This window comes from Eretmochelys imbricata, chromosome 3 (assembly GCF_965152235.1).
Source record: "Eretmochelys imbricata isolate rEreImb1 chromosome 3, rEreImb1.hap1, whole genome shotgun sequence".
NCBI classification, from domain to species: domain Eukaryota; kingdom Metazoa; phylum Chordata; order Testudines; family Cheloniidae; genus Eretmochelys; species Eretmochelys imbricata.
This window is the reverse complement of record NC_135574.1, coordinates 32,857,371-32,883,264: the sequence shown is the minus strand read 5'-3', so window position 1 is coordinate 32,883,264 and position 25,894 is coordinate 32,857,371. Positions and strand designations below refer to the sequence as shown.

General features: G+C 43.1%; 1 pseudogene; it reads left to right on the top strand.

The window, feature by feature from the left end:
- The first annotated feature begins 1,510 nt into the window (after window positions 1–1,510).
- On the top strand, window positions 1,511–3,786 carry LOC144261894 (E3 SUMO-protein ligase ZBED1-like; annotated as a pseudogene).
- The last annotated feature ends 22,108 nt before the right edge of the window (window positions 3,787–25,894 follow it).

Here is a 25,894-nt window from a genome sequence, read left to right as displayed (position 1 = left end):
CACCTGCTTCTTTTAAATGTCTGTATTTTTCCCCCATTTCTAATCATTCTTTTTTTAACACATTAGGTGCCTTGGCATATATAGGGCTTGATTCACTCATGTACGCTGTTTTTTCAGTGGTGTAAGTGCACTGATTTCAAGAAAGTCACACTTGATTTGTGCCAGTGCAAGTGAGAGAAGAATTAGACCCCAAAGGGAACGGAAATGGCCTGATAGAGGACTGCTGTTTATTGCCCTTTGTAAGATCCTTAACATCATAGTCCCAGACACGCAGAAGTGCAATACAGGAAGTGGTCAAACATTCTCTCTCTTTACTCCTATCCCTCCCACTGTTTGTCATCTCTTCCTTTCCCCCATTCCTTCTGGGCCTTATTCTGAACTCATTTACACGGATATCAGTCTATTGACTTCTGTGCAGCTGCTGCTGACCTACACCGGTGAAAATGAGAGCACAACCAGGCCCTCTTTCTAGTACATTTAGGGTGACCAGACAGCAAATGAGAAAAATCGGGACAGGAGGTGGGGGGTAATAGGAGTCTATATAAGAAAAAGACCCAAACATCGGGACTGTCCCTATAAAATCGGGACATCTGGTCACCTTAAGTACATAGTCTTGGTTTTTTACTTTTTAAATTATCTGAAGTACTACAGCTAGCCTTCCCCCGCCCCCGCCCATGGTACCTAAAGACTGTACTCTACAGCAGTACGCTGCAGTTATCATTTAATGAGACACTTCCTAGTGTTGTCCACACTTACATCAGAAAGACTACTTAAATGAGCTGATGTGCTGCAGCACAAGTAACTCATTCAAGTAGCCACAATGGCCATTACAGTAGTGCAAAAAAAGATATGAATGGAAGTCCCCTGTGTTCTAAGAGTAAGGCAACTCCAGCTATGTAAAAATTAAAAAAAGAGGAATACAACTCACCACTGGCTATTCCCATGCTTCTGACAAAATTCCTTCCCTGACTTTGTTAAATGTATATTATTCATATTTTCGTTAGGGCTGTCAATGAATTGCAGTTAATTCAAATTAACAAAAAATTAATTAGATTTTTAAAATAGGGATTAATCGCAGTTTTAATAGCTCTGTTAAACAATAGAACACCAATTCAAATTTATTATAAACATTTGTGCATGTTTTTCTACATTTTCAAATTTATTGGTTTCAATTACAACACAGAGCACAAAATGTACAGTGTTTATATTATTCTGATTACAAATATTTGCACTGTAAAAAAACCATCAATATTTTTCAATTCACCTCCTACAAGTACTGTAGTGCAATCTCTGTCATGAAAGTGCAATTTACAAATATAGAATTATTATTATATTTTTAGGGCTGTAAATTAATCACAGTTAACACAAGCGATTAATGTAAAACAAATTAACACTTTTTTTAAAGAGCGTTAATAGCACACCACTGTTTTGATTCTTTTCACTTACTATACTTTGGCACAGTTCTACTGTGTTCTCATGATCTGGAGTGATTAAATATCAGAAAAAGTTAATGAAGCAAAGCAGCAAAAGTTCAGGTCTTTTGAATGGGATGTTTATTTAAAAAAAAAAAACTTCCTGATGGCTCTCTGTAACTATTGCAAGGCTGAGTTCCAATACCATCTAAGTACTATGCAATACCACCTATGCACTAAACATGCTTTCACTTCCAGTTCTTCTGCTACAGATAACCCACCAACCTTGGGCTGTGCCTCCACAAAGAGCCTGGCATGGCACCACCCATGCTCCTCCCTGAAGCCCACTCCTGCTTGCCCTTCCCCCTGGGTCCCAGCCCAGGCAGGCTGCTCCTCTTCAGTGCTGCTGGGGCTAGGGGACCAGGATTTGGGGTGGCTGGGGCCACACGGCTCAGTGCTTGGGGGTCAGGTGTGCCGTGTGCCACTAGTCCTCCCGGGTGTTGGGGGGGGGGGCCCACACGCCGCCTGCCCCATGCTTGGGGGGTCTGGATGCACTGGGGCGGTACACCATCCTCCCTGTGCAAATGAATCCCACCAGCCATGAAAGATTATGCTTACAAACTTTCAGGATTGTGACAAGCCCATGGGTCAAAGTACAACAGCTTAACTAATCCTATGGCAAAGTGGATAGCTATGAACTGCAGACCACTCAACCTTGTAAATGATAGAGAGCTGAGAGATGTTATTCAAATTGCACCTTCCATTCAGTCATACACCTTGCCCTCCTGAAGAACTATTGCATCATGAATACATGACCTATGTCACACTGAGAAGGCTACCAAAGGTGGAGCTTCTGAAAAATGCACAAGCTGCTGCTTTGACTGGTGATCACTGGACATCCTTGAGCAATCACAGCTATTTTGGAGTCAAGGCATACCTGACTGATGCTGCATGGACACGTCAGTCATTTGCTTTAACAGTAACACATAGTGAAGAGACATTATGCTGAAGCATGGACAGAGCATTCTTGGATGTTGCGAAAGAATGAAATATTCAAGAAAAAAGTAACAATTAGTATTGACAGTGCATGTAGTATGATAGCAGCAGACAGCCATTGGCCTTTTGACCACATGATGTACGTTGCTCACAGTCTGCAGCAATCCATTACAGTAGCATTCAGTGCTGGTGGTTTTGAAAATGTGCTGCCAAAATGTAGAAAACTTGTGGGCCATTTCAAACACAGTCCAGCTCACAGTAAAGAGGTAGGAATACAACAAGCTGCAAATTGACAGAAACAAGAACCTCTTGTACAAGATATTTCAACCAGCTGGAACTCCACATTGGGTATGGTTCAGTGCCTGTTAACGCCGACAGACCGCGTTCATTGGCAAGCGGGATTGAACCGGAGACCTCTAGAGCTTAGTACATGAGCCTCTACCGCATGAGCTAAAAGCCAGCTGGCTCTTAGCTAAGGCTGTAGAGCAGACTCATTTTATCTCTTTTTAAGTGGTCTCGGTGCCACTAGATGGGACAGAACACCACACCCAGGAGGTGTATGAGTTACACCTGCTCGGCAATAGAGCCACTATCACAGCCACATTAGGTCTTCAAAAACACAAATCTATCAGTGCTGACAAGTCAAGATTTTGAAAAACTGCAGAAGCTAGAAACTCTACTTCAGCCCTGCACGTTTGCGACTCAACTCCTTGGGTGAGAATTGTAGGTTTCCTAGTCAATGGTTTTACTCTCATTCTGCCATATATTTCGTGTTATGGCAGTCTCGGATGATGAGCCAGCATATGTTGTTCAATTTAAGAACACTTTCACTGCAGATTTGACAAAACTCAAAAAAAGGTACCAAAATGAGATTTCAAAAAGATAACTACAGCACTCAACCCCAGGTTTAAGAATCTAAAGTGCCTTCCAAAATCTGAGAGGGACGAGGTGTGGAACACGCTGTCATAAGTCTTAAAAGAGCAACACTCCAATACAGAGCCCAAACCATCAAAAAAAGAAAATCAATCTTCTCTTAGTGGCATCTGACTCAGATGATGAAAATGAATGTGCATCGGTCCACACTGCTTTGGGTCATTATCAAGCAGACTCCATCATCAGCATGGTAGCATGTCCTCTGGAATGGTGGTCAAAGCATGAAGGGGCATATAAATGTTTAGCATATCTGGTATGTAAATACCTTGCAATGCCGGCTACAACAGTGCCATGTGAACACCTGTTCTCAGTTTCAGGTGACGTAAATAAGAAACAGGCAGCATCATCTCCTGTAAATGTAAACAAACTTGTTTGTCTTAATGACTGGCTCATGGGTGAGCAAACTGTGGCCCGAGAGCCGCATCCAGCCCTCCAGATGTTCTAATCCTGCCCTCGAGCTCCAGCCAGGGAGTGGGGTCTGGACCTTACCCTATTCCACATGGCTCCCACAAGCAGCTGCATGTCCTCCCTCCGGCTCCTATGCGTAGGGGCAGCCAGGAGTCTCCACACACTGCCCCCACCCCAAGCACCACTCCCACAACCAATGGGAGCTGCAGGGGCAGTGCAGCTCCACGTAGGAGCTGGATGTGAGTACAGAGCAAGGAACATGTGCAAATGCCAGCCAGAAGGGGGAAATGGAGGTGGGGAAAAATGCTCACATGTTCCATTGATTCAGGGTTGAGTGCTAGGTTTGATGGGGTGGTGCTAGCAGGGCTATTTTCCTCACTCAGACTCCCTTCTGCAAAATGCAGCTCCCTGCAGGGAAGGTTACAAACTGGAAACAGATTGCTTCTGTAAAGTTAAATTTTGATAAATAAATCTAAATGAATAGATCCATGCGAAGTTTATAAATGATCTGTCTTTTCTTATGAGGAGGCAACATATGTACTATTTTATTCATAAATGGTGAGCCTAAATAAAAGCTGCAGCAGTTGAATATTCTTATTACATGGGCCCAGATTCACCTGGCTTCTTTGCGGCGCTCTATCAAGATAAAACTGCTGTAAACCCTACAGCCAATCAGTGCTTTGAATCACTGAAATTGACCAGTAAACCCTATCCTTTCATACTTCTATTGAGGTGGGAACCATTGTGCTAGGTGCTGTGCAAACACACATTAAGACAAAAAGCCAGATTTATCTTTACCTTGAGCTTGTTGTAGTCCATTACACCAGCACAGTAAAAAGCTACCATTCTGATTTGACCGCATTTTACACCCACCTTGCACTAGTATAATTGACTGCCCAAGGCAACAGTGAATGGGAACCACAGGTCCTGGCCCCAGACAACTACCTTTCTAATTCTTCTACATCACAATGGTATGAGTTCTAAAAGCAGACAGCTATATTTATAGGCTAAGAAAGGCCTCTGAAAAACCCATTTTGTGATGTGATTAAATTGTGGTTGCACCTGAAGCCATTATATGAGTGGTAATGAGATTCCTCACAGAACCTGTCCCTTAATATGCACTATAATTAGAGAAAACTTGCATCCTAACAGACAGTTTTTCCAGAGTGAGGGGGGGAGGGAGCAAACCACATATTTAGCCAAAGTACCTCTGTATATCGGTCTCAGCACAGAGCCATGCAAATGTGCACTCAGAAAATTAGCACAGCTAGAAAGCAAACATCCCACAGGGCAAATCAATCCCCAGCAAAGGATAATGGGAACCCTGTTCAAGCAGCTGTGTCCTGCCCTCTGCACATTAGCACCTGTCGGTGGAAGCAATCAGTGCTGGTCAATGGACAGCTCTCCTTACAGCTCAATTCACACAAGGATCATTAGCTGGAACCAACACAGTGGCACCCCATACTGCCAAATGGTGCCCCTTTCTTTCTAAACTCAGGCAAACAAGGACTTCTCCAAACAGCTGGCACTGCTCCTTTTAATCTTTTTTTTTCCTTTTGCCTCCGTTTTGCCCTTTTCACAGTGTGCAAGGAGAGATCTACCAGAAGGTAGAAATTAGGTTATTCAACTTAATTTCAGTATGTGTTCCACTACTGGGTTTAAGAGCTGTCTTGATTGGCACAAGTCTCTTACATTCAATCAAAGCCAGACAACAACATTTAATCCATTATATAGGTTTATAATTATCTGACTTGTACTTATTTATCAATAAGGACCCTGATTTATCATTTTCAAAAGGTGGAGGGAGGATGAGTGAAGGACAGCTTTGGAGAATGTGAGGCAGCCTGGAATTTTAATTACTCTCACTGGGATTGAGAAATTTTGCAGGAATGTCCTTTTAGGATTGAATACAACTTAACAGACCACACCATACAATACATGACAACTTGATTCTTATAGCATTTTTGCATATGAACTGCACCACAGTGATTTGTGGAGTTAATTACATAGCTAAAGCAGAAAGAATTGTGGTACAAGCAAGATAGAAGAGATGCTTTCAACAAGAGTTGAAATACTATGGTGAGCCAATAGGACAGAACAATAAAGGATGAATCCTGTGGTATTTTTCTAGTTGGCAGGAGGTTTAGAGGAGAAGGCTCTCTCACAATGGTGAAGTTGCAAGGAGGCCTGTTCTGGATGGTAATAAAAATCAAAGGACTGCCAATATTTTTAGAAATTAAGAGTAGAAATTACAATTTGCAGTCCCAGTATCTAGCTACTTAAAGAGCTCCCCATCACCATAACAACTGGCCATGCCTCTGAAGTAGTGAAATACAGATGGGGAGCTGAGGCAGAAAGATCAAAATCTCAATGCAGTAAACTCCATGGGATTAGTCACATGCTCAAAATTAAGCATGTATTGCTTTACTGTTTTGGGTCCGATGGGCTTAATCCAAATACCACTGATATCAATAGGGAATCCTTCCCAAGGTCCATAGGAAATCTGCAGCAAAGTTAGAAAATGAATTCAGTCCTCCCAAATCCCAGTTCAGTGCCTTAACCACATTAACATCCTGCCTGCCTCTAGAGTATCTGAGGACAATACCAGACATAAGACATCCCCATGCGGATTGTGTTTGAGGTGCCAACAAGTGCTTTTAAAGATGAACAGCTGGTCAGTGTACTGGAAAACTATTGGATATATATAAACTGACATTTAAACAGGAAAGAACCAGGAGACTAACTACATTCTGAATCTGTGCCAAAGTACCTGGGTATTACAGAGCATTTATCATCTAAGGTCACACATTTCTAACACATACGCACAGTGCTGAGTACAACTTAGTGGATAGTGGGGTTGGGGTGAAATTCTTGACCATTCATTCAAGTGTAAAATTAAATTCCATTAACATCAGGTTCTCACCCTGTATTCATTTGCTTGCCATGAATATTCAAGCCTTTGGAACTTTCCTAGTGTAATTCCTTGTGAAGAGTTCATATTTATCATAAAAAAAAAGAGAATCTCTAGATGTGAATTTCAAAACCATATGTTGTTGATGAGCTATATAGGGCATCCAGTCAGCAAACCATCTGACCTGGCACTGCCCAGATACCCAGAAAATATTCACTCATTTAATTTTTCATGGATTTCTCAAAATCTGGCACAGGGAAAATTAAAATTTCTATTTCTACAATATGTACCCAATGTCTTAAAATGTTACCATTCCTAATATTTCAGTTTCTGCTCTTGGAAGATGATCAAGAATTCTCATGTGCTCATTAGGCATTGGTGGCTGGGACTTAGGCTTCCCCTTCACAGCGGCGATTCAACCATTGAGACACTGTCCAATCTCAGAAAAACATGAAAATAAAAACAGTGAAACACCATTTACTTTCTCCTAATGTAATGCACCATTCACGGCTGATAAATCATCATCATCATCATCATCACCACCACCAGCCTTCTACATTAATGATTCATGAGGGGGCAGCTGCTCCAGGGCCCAAAGTAAACATTCCAGAGGCAGTGCTGCAGACCCGATTGTCTAGGAGCAGAGCATGTGCCAGGTGCTGACGGTCCTCACACCTCCCTTTAAAACAAATGCGATGCAATGCCCAAGCAGCATGAGTAGGGGAGTCAGTGTCTCATATGGAATTCTACATGTATAATGTACCTAAAAACATAGAAATTTATATATGGAATCGTTTTAGTATTTTACTTACACACACACACACACACTCCTACCTACCTTATACAACTGTATAAAATGCTGAACTGTTTTTGGAGGTATTTCTCAAAAATCTTAATTAGTTGTTTTGCCTCCTACGTTCCAAATAACTGCCCACAAAGTAAAACAAGTAATATAAAGGAGACAATGAGCTCAGTCTTCGTGTGCATTTAATGGACTATTTCCATATCTTATCTAGTGTGTGTGTGTAGTACACTCACTTCAGTGCACTGCACATACTGTACTTTTTACTGCAAGCAACATGTAAGGTATTCTAATGAGGCTTCCTAAGTTTAAATCAGCAGTAATATAAAAAATAATATCCTCCCTCTTTCCTTACATTTAAAATTCATACAGAAAGTGTGGTTGGCAAGAATAGGGATTATTACTACAAGTCAGCTACTCTTTCAAATATGACAATTTTGTCTCTGAAAAAAAGAAGCTGCAAGAAACTGACAGCGGAACTTGATTGGCAAACCACTTGTAGATTTGTGAACTTTTCCTAACAAACATGAGTCACTAATTAGCAGTGTTTCTGCATATTTTGCATGACGTGTACGGTGTAAGAGTAAACAATAGAGGGACAACTCTTGCCCACCCTCCCCACCACCAAAAAAGAAGTCATTTCCTGATTAGGAGGATCTTCTACATAGGAATTTTAAGGAAATCCTCGTCCGCTGCAATGGTTGCTCCGGGGATAAAAGGTGCTGGCACATTTCTGAGCTTCATACACAAAATAAACTCTACTTATGTAAGTCACCAGAACAAGACACCAGTCAGACTAGATTGTACAGATGTTCAGAAAACAGAAAGTGCAGCTTAGAATCTAGGTCACAACCTTTTTGATCCAAAAAGCAGCACAGAATATGACATTTCAGAAAATAGTTTCTAATAACAAAGCAAGGAACACAAGCGTGAGACGAGAGGTTACTGGGAGTTCCACAACGTACACGTCGAACTCAGATGTTCCATTGCAGCTACGTCTTGTCAGTGTAGGATAATTTACAGCCAATGCGTGCATACACACAGGTGTTATGGTGGATGAACTTTATCCTATTTGACCAATGCATCTCTCTCGGCCTCTTCCTGAGCTTTCACTTATTCTGCCACCCATTTCCTCTATGAAAGATTCGGGTTATTTATACACAATCATTGTCTGTGGAGAAATGGGTAGAAGTAGTCCAGTTGTTTGTAAATGTACCATGGCAGCAATTTAGATTAAAGTTCATCTGTAGAACTGGTAGCCTTTCCTGTGTCTCCATAGGAAATATACAAACCACTACTCAGAAGAGAACAAGGATGTGTCACAAAACATACTTACCCAGAAACTGCATGGTTTGGGGGTAGATCTTTCCTGTGCAAGGGCCAAATTCTGTTGTGATTTGTACCAGTGAAACTCCACTGGAGACAGACAGTGGGGTTACATTCAGTGACGAGCTGCCAAAATCTTAAACGGTTCCCTGCTCACCCCACAAGGGGGTCGTTGCCCACCCCCACTCCCCGGGACTCCTGCCCCATCCACCCCCTCCCCTGTCCCCTGACTACCCCCAGAACTGGCCAGGAGGGTCTCGTGGGCCATTGTAGTGGGTGCCCACCCCACCCCTAACAGCCAGAGCGGCCTGCTGGAGGGGCAAAGTGGGGAGTCCTGGCGGTGCTTACCTGGGGCAGCTCCCAGGAAGCATCCAGAAGGCCCCTCTGGCTCCTAGGGGTGGGGGAGCGTAGCTAGGGGTCGGGCGGGGGGGAGCAGTCGCTTCCCCCACTGATCACATCAAAAGTGGCACCTTAGGCACCGACTCCGTGGGTGCTCCAGGGCTGGAGCACCCATGGGGAAAATTTGATGGGTGCAGAGCACCCACCAGCAGCTCCCCGCCCCATGCCCGGCCCCAGCTCACCTCCGCTCTGCCTCCGCCTCCTCCCCTGAATGCCCCGCCCCGCTTCTCCACACACACACCCCTTCCCGCGAATCAGCTGTTAGGCAGGAAGCCGGGGAGGGCTGAGAAGCAGGCGGTGGCTTCCCGCTCAGGCCGAGGGTGGCGGAGGTGAGCTGGGGCAGGGAGCGGTTCCCCTGTGCCGCCGCCTCCCCCCAGGTTACCCGCTGTGGTGCGGGCAGCCCTCCTCGCGCCCCAGCTCACATCCGCCTCCCTGGACCTGAGTGTGAAGCCGCCGCTTGCTTCTCAGCCTGCCCCGGCTTCCAGTGCAAACAGCTGATTCGCGGGAAGCTGGGGGTGGAAATAGAGAAGCAGAGCGGGGCGGCGCGTTCAGGGCTGGAGCACCCATGGAGTCGGCACCTAAGGCGCCGCTTTTGGGCGGTTAAATTTAGAAGCCCTTTTAGAACCAGTTGTCCCTCGCGGAACAACCGGTTCTAAAAGGGCTTCTAAATTTAACAACTGGTTCTAGCAAACCGGTGCGAACTGGCTCCAGCTCACCACTGGTTACATTGATGTAAGGTAGCAGAATTTGGTTTCAAATTAGGATGAAAACTGAAAGGCATCCATAGATACATACCACCATCTGGGTGTGGTTTCAGTAAGCTAGTATTTGTACATGGAAATCATTTCCGGCAATGGAGGAAAGCCTTTTATTGTCCACAGAACAACTGATTCTCAGTTTTCAGAATAACAGCCGTGTTAGTCTGTATTCGCAAAAAGAAAAGGAGTACTTGTGGCACCTTAGAGACTAACCAATTTATTTGAGCATAAGCATCCGATGAAGTGAGCTGTAGCTCATGAAAGCTTATGCTCAAATAAATTGGTTAGTCTCTAAGGTGCCACAAGTACTCCTTTTCTTTTTTATTCTCAGTTGGAGATTAAATAGACCCATAGATGTAGCACTAACCACCTTTTTCTTCCAAAGTAGCAACCAAACAGGGCTATTGAAGAGAAACAATTATTCACTTACAATTCCGCTGTCTCTCCCCTACCTCTCAGCCTGCCAAGGCCCAAATGTGAACGGCAGCACATTATAGAGATCCAGAATGAGAGAGAGACAGTTATTCATGTAAGAAACAAACTGCTGCTGGTCTCCTTCCTTTGGTGTAAATAGCTCTTTTTATAACCTCAGTTTCATGTTTCTTCATTTTTGATGGAAACAATTTAACAATGAAAGTGAAAGAATATCAAAGTTGTGGAACATAGGGAAAATTATGCAACTAAAGTGAGTGGCATCCCTTGAAATGTAGTACAAATGAGTTGTATGCTCTCTCACCAGATCTCTGACTATGCACAGAAAATATTATCCATAAGAAGGAAAACAAAAAAAGAAATATTGGTGGCTTATGTGGAACACCACTCAAAAGTGAGTGCAATAGTCCTTGAAGGGCCAGGTGGCCTAGTGGGCAGCATACCCTCACCTGAGGATGGGTTTAGCTTCACTCAGTTTGCAGTGTCCTTCCCCTCTTGTTGTCAGAGAGGGAGTGAGATTGTATCTACCAATGTGATATATGCCATCATGTGCCAGCAATGCCCCTCTGCCATGTACACTGGCCAAACCTGACAGTCTCTACGTAAAAGAGTAAGTGGACACAATTCAGACATCAAGAATTATAACATTCAAAAACCAGAGTCAGAGAATACTTCATCTCCCTGGTCACTTGATTACGGATCTAAAAGTCGCAATACTACAACAAAAAAACTTCAAAAACAGATTCCAATGAGAAACTGCTGAATTGGAATTAATTTGCAAACTGGACATCGTTAAGTTAGACTTGAATAAAGACTGGGAATGGATGAGTCATTACACAAACTAAAAACTATTTCCCCATGTTAATTTTCCCCCTACTGTTACTCACACCTTCTTGTCAACTGTTGGAAATGGGCCATCCTGATTATCACTACAAAAGGTTTTTTTTCTTCTGCTGATAATAGCCCACCTTGATTGATTACTCTCGTTAGAGTTGGTATGGCAACCTCAATTTTTTTCATGTTCTCTGTGTATTTATATATCTTCCTACTGTATTTTCCACTGCATGCATCCAATGAAGTGGGTTTTAGCCCACGAAAGCTTATACTCAAATAAATGTTAGTCTCGAGGGTGCCACAAGTACTCCTTTTCTTTTTGTGATGACAGTCTGATTGCACATGCACCAATTCCAAAGTTTGACAGCCTCAGCACAGAGTGGGATCTTGCCCCACCTGGTTAATTGATATAGAACATGCATGACATTGTCTATCATGACTTATGTGTTTGCCCCTGATTAGTGGTGGGAACTGGAGACAGGTGTATCTGACCGCCCTGAGTTCCAGGAGGTTGATGTGCAGTATGGGTCTTTTGAGGTGTCTACCCGCCCTGGGTTGTGTGAGTGTCCAGATGTGCATCCCACCCAACCAGGGATGCATCCGTTATGACAACCATTGGGGAAGGGCAGGCAAAAGGGATTCCTGCACAAACCTTGTGAGGGTATTTCCACCAATTGAGAGATTTCTTCATGAAGGTGAGTATGGAAAGTAGTGTAGTTGGACTGTGTCTGTTCAGTGAATAAATAGTCCTGAGCCACCCTTAAAGGCAATGCATTCAGAATCTTGCATGGTCTGTAAAGAAAAGTACTTGCTGCCATGTGCCCAAACAGCTGAAGGCAGTTCTTGACCAGGGTTTAAAGGCTGATCTGATTGTGTTGATTATGTTGGAGAAGGCCCTGAATCTATGCATTGAGAGGTAAGCTCTTGCCACTGCTGAACTGAGATGAGCTCCTATGAATTCTAACTTTTGTACAGGGGTCAAAAGTGGATATTTGAATGTTCACTTGTAGGCCCAATTTGAGGAAGAGATCTATAGCTTTGCAAGTTGCCCATTAGATTATTTCCAGGGAGTGACCTTTCAGAAGCCAATAATCTAGGTAAGCGAACACTATAATTCCTTTTCTATGGAGGTGGTCTGCTACTACTGACAACTATCAAAAAGACCCTGGGGGTAGATAAGCTGAAAGAGAGTACTCTGTACTGAAAATGGTCCTGACTGACAGTAAAATGTAGGAATTGTTTGCGAGATGGATAGATGGCTATATGGAAAAGTATCCCGAAGGTTGAGGGCTGAAATGGAATTATTGCTGCAAGTGTCCCCATTTTGAATTTTTGAACCTTCACGTTAATGTTGAATAGCCTTAAATCTGGGATGGGTCTTCAACCATCACTCTTCTTGGCACTGGGAAATACCTAGAATAAAACTCCCTCCTCCTTTGCTTCAGTGGAACCAATTCTATAGCACCCAAGAGTAAGATAGTCTATTGTTTGTCAAAGCAGATTCTCGTGAAAGGGGTACCTGAAGTGGGGTGGAGAAGGGAGGCTGGCAGGTGGAAGAGAGGTAAACTGGATGGAATACCCTGGGGAGATGATCTCCAAAACCCACTTGTCCATAGTGATGGACTCCCAAGCCCACTAGACGTGATAAAGGTAGTCACTGAAGGAAGAAGGCAGGTGAAGCAATGCAGCTGGTAAGAATGGTGATAACTCAGGCCGTCATCAAAACTGGTGTTTGGAGTGGAAAGGCTGCAAAGCTGAAGGTTGAGAAGTGAATGGTTTTCTTCTCTGGAACCTCTGATGCTTGTGTTAAGGGTTGTGTGATCTCCGGAAGCTCTAGAATTGGGTTGAATGGGATCTCTGCACCATCTGTGACTTACTAAACTCTTGTGGGCAGTTGTACAGATCCCAAAAAAACAAAAAGTAACCCAGGAGTCCTTTAATGCTCATACAGATTCGTCCATGCTAGGGAACAGTTCAATATTATCAAAGGGGAGGTCCTCAACTTTTGGACCTTCTTTGGAAATCCTGAAAGCTGTAGCCAGGAGACCCTCCTCATAACTACCACTGTACAGATCAAATGGATGGCAGTGTCAGCAGCATTGAGGAAGACCTGCAGTGATGTTCTGGCAAACAGCTGGCCTTGCACAATGCTCAAGAAAAGAATTCAGCAAGGTATAATTTGTATGATTGTATTTTGTCATTAACGCCTGGTAGTTGGCGATTCTTAATTGCAAAGTAGCTGACATATATGATTTTCTAACAAACAGATCTAGACACTTCTGATTCTTGTCATAGGGTGAAGATTTAACATGGTGCTGCCTTCCATGTTCATTGCATCAACCACCAAAGAATTAGGAGAGGGATGAGAGAATAAAAATTCTGAGTCCTTAGATGGGACATAAAATATTTCTTATCTGCACTCTGGCATGAATAGTGGTCGGGGTGTGCCAGATAACAAGGCCCTTCTGGACCCTGCAATGGTTAACTAGCAAGGCAATGTTGGCAGATACAGCTTATGATGTGGTTCTTTAACCTCCTCTAGAGGGATCTGCAAAGAATCCACCACTCTCTTTAAACAGTTCCTGCAACTGTTTGCAATCATCTGTTTGGGATGAAGGAGGTGGTGTAACTGTTTCACCTGGGAATGAAGAAGAATGTTGCCTAGTGGAGAGATGTCTTCATCAGCTCTAGCTTCCTGTTCCTCATAAGTTTCTTCCTAAGGTTACAGTCTCCTAGAGAGTGTAATGAAGGCTGACCATCTCTGTGACTGGTGGTTCTCAGTACCCTAGAAAATTGCTGGTGATAAGCTGCCCAAGGGTCCTAGTATGACCAAGGAGGGGATGCATATGACATGGATGGAGGTATCTATGGGTGTTCATACAAGTGAGATGGTAGTTGAGGTCATCTCTCACAAGTGACATCAATCTCTTTAGAGACTTCTGGAAAAAAAGACCTCTGTAGGGATGGAGATGAGAGCCCCACACAGATATTTGGGAAAGTGAGGCAATATCTTCATCAGAATCCTCCTTTCCCAATTCACTTTCTAAACACTGGAGCACATGAAGAACCTTGAGGTGAAACCACAGTACCAGATGAATGCCCAGAGATCTGGAGGTCCTCTGTTCCAAGAGTATATCAGTGCCAAACAATGGTGAGTGGGACATCTCAGACACAGCAAGGTCCTGGGGAAAGCGAAACTCCTGTGATACCAAGTGTGTAAACTGGTACTGCATCAATGGCCTGCATTGAAGGGATAGTAGCAGAGGAAGTTCTAGTACCTTGAATCTTGAGGGGAGTCCACACAGAGCCAAAAAGAGGGCTTCTTCAGTACTGAGAAGAGGTAGAGATCTTCTTTCCACCTACTCCACTGACAGTACTGATGATCTCTGAGCCCAAAACTTTGCAGTGGTTAGGTCTGACAGTGCCCTGGATATCTGAGCAACCGTCAGCCTCATAGGTACTGGGCTAGAGAGAAATGGGTGCTCAAGTGGCTGGAGTCAGAGACTGTGAATTCTTAAAGGTAGATTCCCTCCCTGGAGAACTCGGGGAATGATAAAGACCAAAGAGTAGTCTTATGAGTGGAATCCTGGATCTGCCTTTAATACGCCCTCGAGGAGTGCAGTTCATGGACAGTGGAGGCAGGGGACTTACTCAGAGACCAGCCTACAGAAGCTGGGGGGGGATTTATTTTGTAAAAGAAGGTAAATACTGCTGGAAAAACATAAGAGGTGAAGTGAGTTGCCCAAGGTTATACAGAAGGTCAGAGCAGAGCCAAGTGTCTTGGCTCACAGTTCATTACTTTATCATCTGGACCACAGTGCCTTTAAAATTAACCTTGTTTTTTGACAAACAAGTTGTTAAAACACAGGATATTTTGAAAAATTTTGGGTCACCAAATCTTCATTTTTCACAAAAAAAAAGTTATCTAGCTCTATGTACAATTCTTAAATCCTAGTGTTAGAATATCCTTCTTTTACCATGCAGTTCAACAGTCTTCATTCATATATATGTCTGTATGTAAGTTCAGTAATAACCGTGTGGTCTAAATCCTGACTAAATCCTTGAACATTTGGGGATGCAGCCAGGCTATGCTATACTTTAATCAATAATGTTAATGTAAAGACACACTATCAAGTATCTTTTCCTGGATTTTGGTGGAATCAGAGCCATCCCATCATGGATAATGCTTATATCAGATTTCAGCAGCTAAGCAGCATTGGGTTTGATCAATACTTGCATGGAAAACCTCCAGAAAAACCACAGGTGCTGAGGAAGGTGATATTGACACAGATGTTAACTAATTAGGATTCCTACCAAAATAAGTCAGGATAGTGAATGGCATCAATGAAGCACTGAAAATTTAAGCAGTGAGCTCCTACAGGGCCTGATCCAAGTAAACTGACAACCGACAGAAAGACTGCCTTAGACTTTGCATCAGGCTTTTAGTATAGCCACATGACTATTGTTTTTTAAAGGACTACAATGAAAGGAAAGACCATCCTTTTAATGTTCAAGAGCAACAGCTGCAATGTAACTGGGGCCGTGTTCTCAGTTGTTCCTACACTGCAGCCCAAGTAAGTGTCTTAATGACACTCTGAAAATATGTAAAGCACTTTTTAAAGACAATTGTGTCTGGGCACACCAGCTGTTTGTCCGGCCAGAACAGATTTAGAATTAATGGACCAAATTCTGCCCAGATTTGCATCACATGCAGTTATAGTAAATGTAGCGGTGCTGCATTGTGTTTAAATTAGGTCAAATTTGATTTAATTCACAGAGTTTAAGTTCAGAAGGGACAATTAGATAGAATCTCAACTCCTGTGAACCACAGGCTCTTAAATGTCACCTAGCATGGAGCCTTGTATCTTCTGTTTGGCTAGATACCCTTCACTCCAAAGGATCTTAAAGTGCTCTGCAATCTTAATATACTATTCAGTGTTTCACTTTATCCACCTCTGAAATGCATTTACTGTTGAACTGCAGTTTTAGAATTGCTGCTAAAAAGGATGTGAGGAATAAAATATCTAATTGAAACTGCAGGAAGAATTTAGGGAAGATGACAGTAATTACCTGCATTGGAATTTGGCCAGAACACAGGAGCTATACCTTTACTCTTGTGGAAAAATATTGTAGGACTCTAATTGATCAGGGCCTCATCTTGTTACCTAATCCACAAGACAATTTCTCCAGCATGAGCCATTGGTTCATTACTGACTCCAAGAGAAGAGTCCCACCTATTGAGTCACCGATTAGTTGTGATTATTATTTATTTCTTAAGCACTAATAATGTGCCTAAACATTATGCTAAACAAGGCATAAAAACCAGACAGACAGTCTCAGTATGCCTAAGAAATGACAGAGTAAGAGTAGACATGGACTGTGAAGACCAGAGGAGGAAGTGGCCATGATATTAGTTATTATTGCTGGCTTCTTGTAGGAAGAAAGAAATTGAGAGTCTAGGAAGGATGTGAATGAAGTGGGGTGGTGACTTGATACACCAGAATTAGATCAGTTCATGTAGAATGAAAGGTCTAGAAGAACTAGACAAATGAACCACTACTGCTTCAGCATCTTCTTGACTCTCTAACAGATATCCCCTCCAAATATTCTTAATTGGCGACAGCTGACAAGACAGCAGCACCACCACATGGGATGGCTTGAGAGCACAGTCACAGTCCCTGGTAGATATCTGGCTTTTTAGGAAAAAGAACGAGGAGTATTTGTGGCACCTTAGAGACTAACAAATTTATCTGAGCATAAGCTTTTGTGGGCTAAGGCCCACTTCACTGGATGCATGCAGTGGAAAATACAGTAGGAAGATATATATACGTACAAACACAGAGAACGTGAAAAAAAATTGAGGTTGCCATACCAACTCTAACGAGAGTAATCAATTAAGGTGGGCTATTATCAGCAGAAGAAAAAAAACCTTTTGTAGAGATAATCAGGATGGCCCATTTCCAACAGTTGACAAGAAGGTGTGAGTAACAGTAGGGGGAAAGTTAACATGGGGAAATAGTTTTTAGTTTGTGTAATGACTCATCCACTCCAAGTCTTTATTCAAGCCTAATTTAATGGTGTCCAGTTTGCAAATTAATTCCAGTTCTGTAGTTTCTTGTTGGAGTCTGTTTTTGAATTTTTTTGTTGAATAATTGAGTCTTTTAGATCTGTAACTGAGTAATTTTTATGGTTTTTCTTGAAAGGGTCAGACCAACATTCAGGAAGCCAGAACCCTTGTTCAAGTGCTTACAGTCTAAAAGAATATTTGCCATATGTTTATCGTACCTTATAAGAAACTCATCCAAGTTATTTTTAAAAATACCCATTGAATAGTTGCTTTCATAAGTAATGTCTTGCTGCACAAAGCCAGGAAAGCAATAATGTCTGAGGTGCCTAATTAATGACACTCACTAGTCAGCATGGTGCAGATTTAGAGGTCAGGCACTTGCACATACTAATAAGGTTTATTAAAGCGAGTGAAGTTTGGCCAGAATGGTGCACCTCTACAGGGGAAAAGCAGTTGTCCATTTTCTCCTCTCAGTGACAATGCCTGTAATTAAAATTTGGATGGAGGGAGTTATGGGGTGGAGATGGCGGCGGGGGTGGGGGGGGGGTTAATGTAAAAGCTTTGTGACGCTTTAAGAGGCCTCAGCCGCTCATTAGGCAATATCTATACTGCAAACGGTACATAGGTGAGTTGGAGAGATGTACCTTAGGGACAAGCAGCAAATCAAGTCTGACATTCTGGCCTACTGGATGTAGAGGAGGCCTCTGGGAATTGTCTGACAACATACCCCTTGATAGTATAATGACTTCAGTGAAAGCCTATGGAGGAGAGCATATGGTTATGGCATCTGACTACATATTATACTTTTAAGGATGTGAATAGCAATAGCATGGGGTTATGATGTTACAGCGGATTGCAGCATGTGTGCTTATTACACCGTGGAGTAAAGATTTCTGTCGGCTGCATACACCTCTCAGAACATGTCTGCCTGATTGACTATAGCAAGTGACCGTGGCAGTGCAACATATGATCCTGGGAGGACAGAGACTATAACATATTAATATAAGAATGTAGTTGATTACAATATAAGCTGTTGAAAGTGAGCTGACTATAGCCCAAGACTGTAAGAATGCGGCTGTCTGCAGGGTCTAGCCGTGAGAATGTATCTATCTATACCTAAGTGTGTTTCTGACTACAGCCAGCTGTCATGCAATTGGAGTGGACAAGTGGAGTTGTCACTTATCAAACCATTGTATATGTGCTTATCATGTTTAAATATACCTCCTATCCAATTTATGGATAGCTAACTAATTTTTGCCTTCATATGTGTGTGGAGAGTGGATGTTATACTGTGAGTTTGATTACAAGATTTTAATTCTTCAATTTAACAGTCCTAGTTTTAGATTTAAACTAGGCCTTGCAGTTCACCTACTGCATTTAAAGAGCCACCATCAGTGTAAGAGTCATTTATCTTTCCCTATGTTTTCAGCATTTACATTGCCTGGGGTTAGTTTGTGCTTTAACTTGACCAGTGGAAACCAGAAGTTTTATTTTCTAAGATGCTAGAAGAATAGTGAAGTAATTTTTCCAGTTCAACCAGGGAAACTTTAAATTTTAAAGTGAGTGGGGGGGGGGGGAACCAAACCACCACACCACAAAACTGCTTTAAAAATTAAAAAAATCTTGACTAGGAGCCCCAATCCTGCAACAAGGACAAGTGCAGAGTCCTGCACTTAGGATGGAAGAATCCCATGCACTGATTGGGGACCGACTGGCTAAGCAGCAGTTCTGCAGAAAAGGACCTGGGGATTACAGTGCATGAGATGCTGGATATGAGTCAGTAGTGCGCCCTTAAAAGAACAGGAGTACTTGTGGCACCTTAGAGACTAATTTATTTGAGCATAAACTTTCACGGGCTACAGCCCACTTCATCAGATGCATAGAATGGAACTTATAGTAAGAAGATATATATACATACAGAGAACATGAAAAGGTAGAGGTTGCCATACCATCTCTAAGAGGCTAAGTGTGCCCTTCTTGCCAAGAAGGCTAATGGCATAGTGGGCTGCATTCGTAGGAGCATTGACAGCAGATCAAGGGAAGTGATTATTCCCCTCTATTCGGCACTGGTAAGGCCACATCTGGAGCACTGCGTCCAGTTTTGGGCTCCCCCCTACAGAAAGGATGAAGACAAAATTGGAGAGAGTCCAGTGGAGGGAAACAAATATGATGAGGGGGATGGGACACATGACTTACGAGGAGAGGGCTTGTTTAGTCTGCAGAAGAGTGAGGGGGGATTTGATAGCAGTCTTCAACTACTGAAAAGGGGAGATTCATAGATATTTAGGTCAGAAGGGACCATTATGATCTAGTCTAGTCTGACCTATGATCTAGTCTGACTTCCTGCACAATGCAGGCCACAGAATCTCACCCACTCACTCCTGCGAAAAACCTCACCTATGTCTGAGCTATTGAAGTCCTCAAATTGTGGTTTAAAGACTTCAAGGAGCAGAGAATCCTCCAGCAAGTGACCCGTGCCCCATGCTACAGAGGAAGGCGAAAAAGCTCCAGGGCCTCTTCCAGTCTGCCCCGGAGGAAAATTCCTTCCTGATCCCAAATATGGCCATCAGCTAAACCCTGAGAATATGGGCAAGATTCATCAGCCAGATACTACAGAAAATTCCTTCCTAGAGGTCCAAAGAGGATGGAGCTCGGCTGTTCTCAGTGGTCGCAGATGACAGAACAAGAAGCAATGGTCTCAAGTTGCATTGGGGGAGGTCTTGGTTGGATATTAGGAAAACACTATTTCACTAGGAGGGTGGTGAAGCACTGGAATGGGTTACCTAGGGAGGTGGTGGAATCTCCACCCTTAGAGGTTTTTAAGGCCCAGCTTGACAAAGCCCTGGCTGGGATGATTTAATTGGGGTTGGTTCTGCTTTAAGCAGGGGATTGGACTAGATGACCTCCTGAGGTCTCCTCCAACCCTAATCTTCTAACTGGATCCATTCAGACAAAGCCTTGCCCCCTCTCCTTTATGCCAGTGTCCACCTGTACTGATCTGACTGCAGTATTGGGCCTATATTTCTAGTCATACTGGGCCAGGCTGTGCCATTCACTGCCCGATGCTGAGGTGGTTCAAAGCTGTATTGTCACAGGACGAACTCTGAGGGGGATCATGCTACAAAAAGTCAGAAGCCCTCCTGTAGCTGGTATAGCATGGCACCCCACTGTGCATCCAGCCAGTTCCACAGGTTGACTATAGAGGTGGGTAGCACTAGGGACCTGCCCTGCTAGGATGATTTGCATCCTGGATTGCTAGGAGGCAGCAGCTTGGGCTTTCCCAAATTTTGGGTCTTTAGTGTGTAAAATTTACCAGTTTGCCTCCCTCCAGCAGCATCTGAGCACAAGGGGCGTTGCTTCTTAAAACATTGCTGCTCTGTGCGCCTGTTGCCATTGCTTGCACGCGTGCACACACACACACGCCTGCTCCAGCTCTCAACTTCAAGTGTCACCGCATGGGCGGAACGTCCTGCCTCCTCAATTGCACCAAAACGCTCCTCTTACAGTGCTTTAGCCCCTTTCCCCTCCCGCCAGCTTACACAACCATTCAGCAGATACGTTAGAATGGAAAGTAAACATCCTGAAAGAAAGCAGTTTTAAAGATGTGCCCCTTTACTCATGAAGGGTGCACAACTCCATCTGCCATGTGCAGATCCATAGGCTAGCACCTTTTGCAAACAGTGACTAATTAAAGCCTGAAGTTTCTATTAAATTTTTCCACTCTTTGTTGCCGGCTACTTCTTCAGTTCAAGCCCTAAATGTTCATTGACTCATGGACATTTCTGAGCCAGATCTGTTTGCTGTGATAAATCAAGTTGTTTGTGCGGCAGCGTGGTGACAGACAGTTACCTGAGAACTTCAAATGTAAAACGTTTAACAGCCATCTGATGGGGGGGGGGGGGGAGAAAGCATGTGATCCTTTGAGGCTGAGTGCTGGAACAGTATGACAACAGGCAACATACTGCATTCAAGCCCCACTGCATGCCAGCTTACTTTCTTTTCCTCTAGAAATGGACAGAGCTGAAAGGAAGATGACTGCTGGTGTATTGTTAAAGTACTTCCAGGTCTGTAAGAATGCCTGCGATAGATGCAAACACAGCAAACAAAACTTTTGCAAAGAAAGCTAAAAATATAATCTGAAGAAAATATAAATTAGCTCTTTCCACCAAGGAACTGGATAGGCTTTAAGTTCTTGATCCAGAGTTAGATTAACTGTAGTTATTACAGATAAATTAGATAGCAACGTTAGTTACACTTTTTTAAAAAGTAATATGCATATTTACTTCCTTCAGAAAAGAAACATAAGATTGTCCTCCCATTACTCAATGGAGCTGCACTGGCATAAGAGGGGCTTCTGTATTTAGGCTCTGAAGAGGAATGTATTTTAGATCACATTTTCCACCCTGCTCAAGAACTGTTATGCTTGTTTTAATTAAGAGTAAGTTACATCAAAGCTATGGTATCACCACTACAGTGTTATTATTTACACTGTGATCTACATTTAGACACTAGAGTTATGGGCTCTGAGTAAGAAACTAGCTAGCTAAATTCATCCAAGGTAGCAAGAATGTCTTTGGTGAATTTAAGTGGGGGAAGGGGGTGGGCAGAAGCAACCTTACTCTGAAAATTTCAAAGGAGCAAGTCACCAAAATCCTATTGATTTCACTGGGATTGGCTCATCTAAAAATCCCAAGATCAAGGGCTGAGGTCAAGAACAAAGCTCTGCTTGTTCAACCCAAGCAACCCCACTGAAGTCATTTGGGTTCACTTGGTAAGGGTAAATATAGCCGCAAGAATCAAAGTCAAAGTCAGTAGGGGCTCAGAATTTCTGAAAATTAAACCTTTCATTTACAAATATGGATGAATATGCTTCCTCCATGTTTGAAAATTTTAACCTAAGTGACTTGCTCAGGTCAGACAGTAAATCTATGCAGAGCTGTGAACTGAACCCAGATTGTCCTGTCCTTTAACAAGCAGACCACACCGCTTCTTTCGCGGAAGATATTTAAAAGTACCTGGCCTTGTGTATCCAGATTAATTCTGTTGCTTTCTTTTTAATATCTGTAGTTAACATTGAATAGTTATAATCAGACTACTTGTTTATACAAGGTTATAGGTATTTGTATTGATCCCTATTACAATAGTATAATCCTATTCCTTTTATAGGAATTGGAAAGAGTATTAAAATAGTCATTTGCTAACAGCTGCACTATTAACATTATATAAAGAGCCTAGAACAACCAACTAGTATCACATGAGCTGCTCAGCGTGACTCTGCAAGAATGAAAGAAATGCAAATCCTGCGATTCTGCAGTTTTACCTATTTACTGCAAAATCCAAGTGTTTGTTACATGTTTCTAGCTCGATCCATTGCAAAGCCAGCCCTCCAAACGTACTGCTGCTCTGTAAGCACTGCCAGAACACTGCCCAGGGGCATGCACGCAAACCCCCCACTCCCCCCAAGAGCTCATGTCTGCACTCCTCACTCAAGGAAAGCAACCGCTGGGTAGGAAGTGCAGAACAGGTCTAAACAGCAAAAAGCCCATTTCATATAATTCACCTCTGTGGTATTACCTCTTGTGATGCTTGGGGGTTCAGCACAAGCCAATAACTGGTTGTGTCACCACCTGCCCTGCAACTCTGATTGCTTTCAGCTCTATGCTGACATCAAGAGACCGCATACAAACAGGCAGGTTACGCTTAGCTTCCACCCCCAGTTCCTCTTTACAGGGTGACCAAACATCCTCCCACTCCTGAATTTCCCAAATAATATCTGCCCTGCAGTGTCCAGCCCTCTCCTGGAACACTTAACATCTAAGTTCACTTCTTCTTTTAAGACATAGCTCACTAGTTTAACTGGGATTTGACAAACACCCATCTTTCAATCACAATGCTGTGTTGGTTTATATGAAAAGTAAAACAAGTTTAACAAAAAAGGACATAGGATTAAATGATACCAGATAAAAGGAATAAATATAGAAAGGGTTACACACAAAAGTAAAAATATGCTTCTAAAACTAAAACCTGATTTAACAAACTAGACTCTTGTTCAAAGATGTGTTTCTCACCAAGTCTCTTTTCCAGCATGGCAGACCAGAACCTCTGGCTAGGAACCTTCACAGAGCTCAAAAAGTGTTCAGTTCCTTTGTCTTTTCACATGAAAAAAATCTATAGTTGGTTCGTGCAGCACTGGATATACAAGAGTGTGAAGTATTCACATGGAGCCCAGCAGCAGGAGCCGGAAGCCTCATGTTTACACAGTGTGCAGGGGCAGTGCTAGAAAACACAAATGGAGTCTGGCAGGGGTACAGACATATCGCCCTAGCCCCCTCTCATGACAGCTGGAGCTCAGAGGCCGGCACTAAGGACAGCACATGCTGCACCTCCAAAAAGAACGTGAAGGTGTCACTCCTGTCTGCTCTCCTCAGTACCTACCCCCTGCCACTCCTCCCCTTGGAAGCACCTTTTGCTCCTAAAACCACAATATATGTGGTATGCAAATCTCAGCCCTCCTTTTCATAACTATCTCAGCTGGGGAGGTTAAACCACTCCATGGGCTGAAAGTAAATATCTAGGGCATTTTAATGTGCCCTTACCCTCAGATACCATGGTTATATCTACACTGCAGTTAAAAACCTATGGCTGGCCCATGCCAGCTGACTCAGGCTGTTTAACGGCAGCGTAGACATCCAGGCTCGGGCTGGAGTCTGGGCTCTAGGACCCTGTGAGGTGGGAGCTAGAACATCTACACTGCAATTACACAGCCCTGCAGCCAGAGCCCCAGTCAGCTGGCATGGAGCAGCCACAGTTGTTTAATTGCAGTGTAGACATACCCTGAATGTCCTTAAAAGTCAAATATTTGAGCAAATTAGATGGGCTGTCACTATGGGGGGGGGGGACTCTTTAAGCTAATGTGGGACCCAAATCAATGCTCTAACTCCAATTCAGGAGTGGTTGGAATTGGAACTTGTGTCTAGATCCAGATTTCAAAGCTGCACCTCCTTTATAATATACCATACCAAAAGCCAAGCTCCATAAACCCCTGGCACCTGAATGGACAGGCAAGAACACAATCCAGATCAGAACTTCCAAGATCAGGCCAAGGCCCATTTCTATTTTAAACCAGTTGCCTCATTCTAGTGAGGACAGCTTTGCTGATTTCAATCTGCTCCAAAACCAGCGTCAGACAGGTTCCTCACTCACACACGCCACACCTTCCTCAGAGTTCCATACTTACCTCCCCTTGGCAATCTTAGCTCTTGTTCTTCCTTGCTAGTCCAAGGTTAATTCATGGATTTTTTTTAAAGCTAAATTACTTTTCCCTGAATGATCTAATTAAATTACCTCCCTGCAGGAGCTGAGCTAATTGCCCTTTCTCAACAATTCTACTTTTCTATTTTCTCTGTTGCCTATCAATTTCCCAAGAAGATATGTTCTACCTTTTCAGGCAAAGTGCTGTTTCCTTACATGACAGGCAAGAAGACCTTGGGGCTACTCCCATGTGAGTTGTAAGGGTACGTGAATCAAAGCTTGATAGCATTACTTCTTATCTTTCATCTTTCCATCTATTCAGTGGGCTCTATTTAAGGAATGGACTATTCTCACTTTCTCTTCCTAATTTTCTCCTTGTTTGGGAGGATAAAAACATTTGGAAGACCCATTTCAAGATTAGCCAAAAGGGCAAGTCTCATGGATTATAGCCCACTATGCAAAATTCTTAACAGTATGTTTCAGAGGCAACGAGAGGTTGTTTAACTGCTATTTTATGTTTTAGTTCAAACATAGCAATTGAACTTACAGGAGAAATTAATTCCAGTAAGTCCTATGGTTTATGTTATGTCGGAGGACAGGCTAGACTACCCCAGTGGTACCTTCCAGACTTAAAAATCTGAGATTCTATACCAGTCCTGCTATTGTGGTCCTTCCAGAATGAGCTCAACCTTTTGCTAAGCAATAAGAGCTTGCCCTATAACCCAGGCTGCTAGTGTAGTTATTGAAGATGCTCTCTTTCTCCCACTACTGACTCTTGCAGAATTGTCAGTGCCTCCAAACCCCAGGACACTTGCCATCTTCTCAGCCCTATGACAGTAAGGTAAGTCCTTTGAAGCCATTTCTTTCAGCCTAACCCTCTCTCACTCACACACACACACACACACACACACACACTCTTCCATCATGAAGTGGATGTGCAGTGGACAAGTACAACTTCACAAAAAGTATCCCCAGAATTATTCTTTCCCCTAGAGATGGTTATCCAAGGTCAGGGTGGAGACTGTTTAGCAGAGCAGTAAAAGGAAGCTTCTGCTGCTATTGCCCAACTTGTATGTTTTCTGTAACTAGAGGACACCAGTCTCCATAGATGTCAACACAGCAACTTTAACAAACGTTTACCCAAAATATGTATAAAAAGTAGAAGATTCTTGGATATCACCCATTTCCTGGGCAGATAGCATCAGACTCCATTGTATGGGATAACTTTTCTTTTGCACTAATTTTCTATTTTCAGGTCCCTAGACCAGTATGTGGATCTTTGGTCTATGCTGATCTGCCTGGAGTTATTTTTGCTAACAAGACATAAGGGGATCCTGCCCTACATGTGGCTCTAAGCAAGCTTCC